This window comes from Meles meles, chromosome 19 (assembly GCF_922984935.1).
Source record: "Meles meles chromosome 19, mMelMel3.1 paternal haplotype, whole genome shotgun sequence".
Taxonomy (NCBI): domain Eukaryota; kingdom Metazoa; phylum Chordata; class Mammalia; order Carnivora; family Mustelidae; genus Meles; species Meles meles.
Genome location: NC_060084.1, coordinates 54,754,980 through 54,762,152, shown reverse-complemented (window position 1 = coordinate 54,762,152; position 7,173 = coordinate 54,754,980). Strand labels below are relative to the sequence as shown.

General features: G+C 45.1%; 1 protein-coding gene across 1 annotated transcript in view; it reads right to left on the bottom strand.

The window, feature by feature from the left end:
• LOC123931367 (putative protein ZNF720) overlaps window positions 1–7,173 on the bottom strand; it is an 867,309-nt gene that overhangs the window by 804,966 nt on the left and 55,170 nt on the right. The gene's annotated exons all lie outside the window — the stretch shown is intronic.

The window sequence follows — 7,173 nt, the reverse complement described above, 5'->3', positions numbered from 1 at the left end:
GGGTGACGTTCTCCCAGGGCCTGAACCCAGGGCACAAACAAAGGGGGGGAGTTTACACACTTTTACTTCCGCATCTGTGCCATTCTTGTGGTCACTGCCGGCAGGAAAGGGGGGAAAACCCGGAATGGGCCAGGGGCCGGGACTGGGATTCCCTGCTGGATGGGTCAGCCGCCAGAGAACACAGATTTTCCTTATCAAAACTGCTTCCCTGAAGGAAGGACACTGAAAGGCAGAAAAGGCCCAAATTCCTAGTCCTTTGTGTCAGGAGCTATTCAAATGAGCTCCTACCGTGAGACTAATCTTCAGCTTTTCCTTCTCAGCTTTCACCCCGCCTCACCTCCCCACCCCCATGCCCACAAATTCAGCTTCAGCAAAGGAACTGGGCGCCGCATGGGCCTCATCTTCTCAGACTGACGCAGCAGAGTCCTGGTTACCTCCCCGTGGACCAAAGCGTGCTCTCCACTCTCAAAAAAAAATTAAAAATATAAAGAAATAACCCCACACCCAGGCCTAACTGAGGATCTCCTGCTGCCCTTAAGTAACACTGCACTGTTGTTTCCACCAAACGGATGGACAGACTCTGAGGGGGAGGGGCAGCAGATAAGATCCTTCTTGACCCCGCACAGGTGATTGTTATGCCTGAGTTTTTGCATCTGAGAGACCACCAAGGAGCCGACACCAATGCAATCGCAGGAGGGTTTATTCGACAAGCTTAAGCTTGGGCCCAAGTATAACCGACACAGCTGAGTAGGGGCTTGGTCCCCGAACCAGTTTACAGTCAGAAAGGCAGAGTAGGAGTGGACTCGGCGGTGGGTGAGGACAAAGGGGGTGTTCAGAAGGGCTATCAGGATAAAGAAGACTGTCAGGATATTGGAGGCCTGGTTATTACCAAGCCAAGGCCGTTTTTCCCTCTAATGAGGCATTAACATGAAGACAGTTGGGAGTTTCCTGGTGGAATGTCACGTTCCTCCTATCAAGCGTCCTTGTGAGATTTAGGTTTAGAAGAAACTTAAGTTTCTTTGTTGTAAATCTCTAGGACATTTGTAAACCGAGGGAGAGTCCGGTCTTGCAGGATTGTGATTTCTGCAAGTTAACTATTTGTTCACACATACTATGGAGAGGGGGAGTGGGTGGAGAGGGGGGCGCAAGGTGCCAGCTTTTGCGTTGTCAAGATGGCTGTACTTACATCAGGCCTACTTGAGGCGGGTACAGCCTTGTTTTTCTTGGCCTCCACAGTGATGCTATTGGGAAGCAGCAGGGAAGGAGAGCACACAAAGCAGGGAAACCAAGGCTGTGGTTGTGACATTTAGATGCATGGCTTCTGCAATGACCAGTCTGGAGACTGACACTTCCTCCCTCTTTGTGCCACACAGAGGGAGGCACTCTTACAAATGCTGTTTTCCCTTATCAATGTGAAGTCTCACAAAGGGAAACATTCTGGGTTTCAGAGCTCTTCCTTCACCCTTTCTTTAAAATACCAGCCTAGGGGCGCCTGGGTGGCTCAGTGGGTTAAAGCCTCTGCCTTCAGCTCAGGTCATGGTCCCAGGGTCCTGGGATCGAGCCCCGCATCGGGCTCTCTGCTTGGCAGGGAGCCTGCTTCCTCCTCTCTCTCTGCGTGCCTCTCTGCCTAGTTGTGATTTCTGTCAAAGAAATAAAAAATTTAAAAAAAAAAAAAAAAAAGGGTCTCTTTCTAAAATACCAGCCTAATATAATCCTTAGATCAGAGATGTATTTTAGGGGGAGAAAATGCTCCCCTTCACTAGATAAATATTTTCATACATAACTCCAAAACAGTATTCCAAACTGAATGTACTTTTACCATACCATCAGCAATATAGAATTCGGATTCCTCGACATTCTCCATGAAATCTGATCTTTTAGCCTTTTTTATTATTTTACCCATTCTAAAAAATACGGAATAGTTTCTCACTGGAACATATGAAGTGGTCTTCCTACAACTGTCCTGGTGACTGAAATGGAAACCACTGCAAAGCATCAAGTTGAACAGAAATGAAAATGGCTGCTTTAATCCTTCAGGGAGACTCCATTTCAAACTAATGACACTTTCCCTCTCCTCTCCAAACCTCCCCTCTTTCTCAGCCCTTCTTTGTTTCAGGAACCTGGTTCCACCCTGACAACACCGTGAATGGGGCGGGCAGCGCAGACACGATTCCTGTGGAAAACTGGTGAGATTCTCTATTTCCCTACAAACCCCAGCCCTTTCCTCCAGGTGCGCTGCAGGTTTGCCAGCCTGACCTGCTGAGGCCTCCTTTGCCGGTGAAGTGATGAATCTGCTGTTCCTCCTGATCCCCAGCTGTGTGTTCATATTAGATTTGGGGTCTGAAGCATGGAGGTCAGGTCATACAGCAGAGGTGAATTTAGGAGACGAAAACATGGTTTTCTTGCTCCATTCTGAGTTCTTTGGCCTCTTAATAATTAAAATGACGTAAGACAGTTTAAGGAGATTTAAAAAAAAAAAAAGTTAATTATGTGAAGGACCTGAGACTCAAAGACAGGTGACTGGAGCTTCTGTCCCTCTGTGACAGGAGGAGGAGGGAGGGATTTAGAATTCAAACAGGGGACATATATTCGCAGGAAATAGGAAATGCATGTCCAACAATGGTTTGCCAATCCGTTAGGGCAACTCTCCATGATCTTAAAAGTTAATGTCTGGTATCATCTCTGCAGAAAAGACATGAGGGCTCAAAAATGACAGCCAAGAAAGAATCCTTAATCCATCTCTGGTGAAAGTGGTTTTATTAAAGTCAGAAGACAGGACCTGTGGGCAGAAAGAGCTGCCCTGGGGTCATGAGAAGTGGCTCATAATATACTTTCATGTGGCAAGGTGGTTAGATAGCTTGAGCCTTCCAGGTATTTTGGAAACAACTTTTCCAACACCTTGAGGGAGCTAGCTGTTGTTAGGAAAGCTTCTTTCTTACCGCTTAGTAAAATCTCAGTCATGAGACCCAAAAGATTTATATCCCTGGGCCATTAGCTTGGAGGATGATGGCAAACATGTATTTTGCAGGGCAGAAGTAACAGAAGCTTCCAAAGGAGTTTTTGTACATTAAAGGAGACTTACAGGATCCTGGGATTGGGCTAAAATTGCCTATTGCCCTTGGTAAAATATTCAGCTGGGAGTTGAGTCCCTGGAGGAAGGTCACTCTGCCTGTTTCAAGGACTTCTCAGTGGGCTGTTATTTTAAGGAAGTGTAATAAATTTTCTTCTGCTTTTTTTTTTTTAAATATTTTATTTATTTAACAGAGAGAAATCACAACTAGGCAGAGAGGCAGGCAGAGAGAGAGGAGGAAGCAGGCTCCCTGCGGAACAGAGAGCCTGATGTGGGGCTCGATCCCAGGACCCTGAGATCGCGACCCGAGCCGAAGGCAGTGGCTTAATCCACTGAGCCACCCAGGCGCCCCTTCTTCTGCTTTTGTTATCAACATTATTCCCCACCCCCAGAACAGTTTCTACCCTTAAATTATCAGAAACTTGGCCTACATAAGTTCAGCAAGAATAATGACTCATCAAAAAGAACTTTTAGAATCTGCTTTGCTGGAACTTCTTAGAAGGAATCTCTAGGGTGAACTCTTAGTAGCCTCTCAAGACCAGAGGCCAAGTCAAGTACTTGCCATCAGCCATGCCTGCGGACCCTGTAGATTTGGGCAGATCCCTCTTCACAAGCTCCCCAATATATTCTGAGGTTCCTGTACCTGCCAGGAAGTGATAATCTATCCTGTGACAGGAAGCCTGGTGAGACTGCTGGGAAATCTGAAAGCAAGGGATCAGGCCAACATTTCCAAGGGGCATTAGGGCTCCAGATTTCAAATTTTTTTTTAAGATTTTTTATTTATTTATTTGACAGGCAGAGATCACAAGTAGGCAGAGAGGCAGGCAGAGAGAGAGGTGGAAGCACAAAACTATCATCATCTTTTTAGTTTATGTAGTCATGTTACTAATTCCTGTTTAATTTGAATGCAGTTTTTTTAGTTAGTTCTGGAAATCCTTACCCATTTCAGTTGTGACCTTAAAGATACTGAACACCTGTATTTGTCCTGAAAGTCCTTTATATGAACCTCCTTGCAGATGAAACTTATTTTGCAAGAGAATAGCAACTATTGGAAATAACAAGAACTCAGAAATGGACACTGTTAATGATTTGGTAAGAGTTCATTATAATTAACAAGGAAATTGTCCCTCCTGTGACACAGAACACTTCAATAATGAGAGTATCAAGTGATGATAACCTTGTAACACACCAAGCAAACAGGCCTAGTTAATCAACAAGACTTTGTTTAGGATTTGAATCTTGGAGGAGTTTGTTAAAACCTTCGAAAGTTTTCAAGCACTGGCCGAAATAGGATTAGGCATCCTTCAAGACCTGATAAAGGCAAAACAGAAAATGTTTTTGCTAGGCAGGGAAAGGGAAAACAACTGTTCACATTTTCTAGTCAAGAGCAGACCAACAGGGGCGCCTGGGTGGCTCAGTGGGTTAAAGCCTCTGCCTTCAGCTCGCGTCCTGGGATCGAGCCCCGTGTCGGGCTCTCTGCTCAGTGGGGAGTGCTCCTACCTCACTGCCTACTTGTGATCTCTGTCAAAGAAATAAATAAAATCTTTAAAAAAAAAAAAAAGAGCAGACCAACAATTCAAGAAAATTTTGACTTTTTAAAAGGAAAACACACTTTTAATCTTATACTAACGCATGTTAAAATCCATGCATTTCACTCTTAGTCTGTCCTGACCACACCTAAAATTCCTTTCCAAAGATTTCCCTTCAAAACCTTCTACAATTTTCCTTTGCATTCCGATGTTTCCAGGCCACTTTTCTCCAAAGAACCAGTCCTGGGTGGCTAAGTAGGTTAAGCCTCTGCCTTTGGCTCAGGTCATGATCTCAGAGTCCTGGGATTGAGTCTTGCATCAGGCTCCCTACTTAGGGAGCCTGCTTCCCTGCCTACTTGTGATCTCTCTGTCAAATACATAAATAAAATACTTTTTTTTAAAAAAAAAAAAGGACAAATGTACCTTCTTTTACCTTCAAGAAAAATGTATTCAGATTCCCTGAACTTCCTTATACATGTTAGGTCCCCCCAAAAATGAGTACCCCAATAATGGGTCCATGATTAAAGGAGCGAGACTGATCAAAGCAAAGGTCAAGCAAAGCTTTATTTCGCGCTGAGCATCGAGAATCAAACTGACCTGGCCGTCAAACAGACCCGTCAGGGATGCCCTTTACAGAGAATGACCCTTCTCTGTTTCACATTCTAGCTTTTAAGGGCAAAGGCCATGAGGTCGGGCCTGGCCACACACAGGTGACCAATGAGACTGTAACACACACAGGAACAGCGATATTAGGTGACCAACTGAGTTACAATTTACCCTAGTAGACATTTGAACCAGCCCGTAACACCTTGATTAGGATCGTGCCAAAAAGGCTCCCAGAGGGTGGGGGGTCCCTACTCCTTGGTAACCAGGGAAACAGTATGCAACCCCCACTGATTGGATCTTTCCACTTGGCCTGACCCACCCTTGTATCTGGGCTTTGTTACCTGGAGCTGGTTTGTTTCCAAGTAAATCCCCAGGGGGAAGGGGAGCAGGGACAGTTTCTAAATAGGTCCTTACAATACGTAAAGTTGCTTTTCTTATTTCTATCAGTCTTATTACATTTAGCAGTATTTAACTCTTCAAAACCTTACTCTCCAGCAAAGATTAAGTAGTAATCAACTGTGAACTGTTACACCAGAACTCTTTGGATGGCAAATTTACGAATCAGTTAAGCACAAAGAATGTTTACCGACAGATTCAAATATTCTTTGTTCCTTTGCATTAAGTCAAAAGCACAGGGGCACCTGGGGGGCTGTCTTTAAGAGTCTGCCTTTGGCTCTGGTTGTGATCCCAGGGTACTGGGATGGCACCCCAAATTTGGCTCCCTGCTTGCTGGGACGTCTTCTGCTCCCTCTTCAACTCTCCCAATCCCAACCCCACTTGTGTTCCCTCTCTTGCTGTGTCTGTGTGTGTCAAGTAAGTCTTTAAAAGAAAAAAAAAAAAAAAGTCAAAAGCACAGACCTACATTCAGTAATCAGTGCTTTAGTATTTTATCTCATTTGAAATAAAACTAGATATCCAATGAATTCAATCCCATTTATCATCCAAGCAAAACTTTAAAGTTTCAGGTTACTGAAGACTTTGAAAGCTTTCTTAACAATGGCCCATGAAAACTTTGTGACAGACCAGGTTAGCCATCATTTCAAGTCATCCCTTTTTTTTTTTTTTAAGATTTTATTTATTTATTCGACAGAGAGAGATCACAAGTAGGCAGAGAGGCAGGCAGAGAGAGAGAGGAGGAAGCAGGCTCCCCACCAAGGAGAGAGCCCGATGCGGGGCTCGATCCCAGGACTCTGGGATCATGACCTGGGCTGAAAGCAGAGGCTTTAACCCTGAGCCACCCAGGTGCCCCTCAAGTCATCCTTTTGCTACCAAACTGCAACAGAGGATGTACAGCATAAGCTTATTTGACCTTCAGCAAAACCCAATAGGATAAAAGTTTCACATTTAATGCCAATAACCTTAAAGATATGTCTACCTTAATTTAACCAACAAAGTACCTCCCCATAGCCAATTTCTACCTGGAACACCAGTGGGGAAATCTGAACCAGGCAGCTCCAAGTCCACGGGGTGGTCTTTGCTCCTCACAAGGAGGAGGAGGAGCCAGTCATGCTGGAGGCAGGGAGGCCAGTAGAGAAGCCAGTAATTCAGGCCCCACCCAAGGTGGTGCAGAAATGGGGTGGGGGGTGCTCCCAGAAAGCAGACAGAGGGTTTCCAGTTCTCAAGATCATCCACTTGGCCAGAGGATCAAGTGGTGTGCGTTTTTCACCAACAAGGGGAATCAGGCAGTCCATGACAGGCTGGAGACGACAGGGAATTTCCCCAAAACAAAGGGCATTTCAGCAGCTGCTTGGGAATACCCCTTAATGTCCTGTCCTGAGGGAGACCAACCACAGCTGGCTCCAGTCAGAGTCATTAAAATGGGCAATGAGTGAGGGAGAAGCCCCCACATCTATTAGGAGGAGGAACAGTGAAAGAGAGAGTCAGAGTCCCTTCATCCATGATGGCCACTTTCTTCCCATAACCTGGGTTTATTTGGAGGAGACCTACTTAGATAATTACCATCCAGTA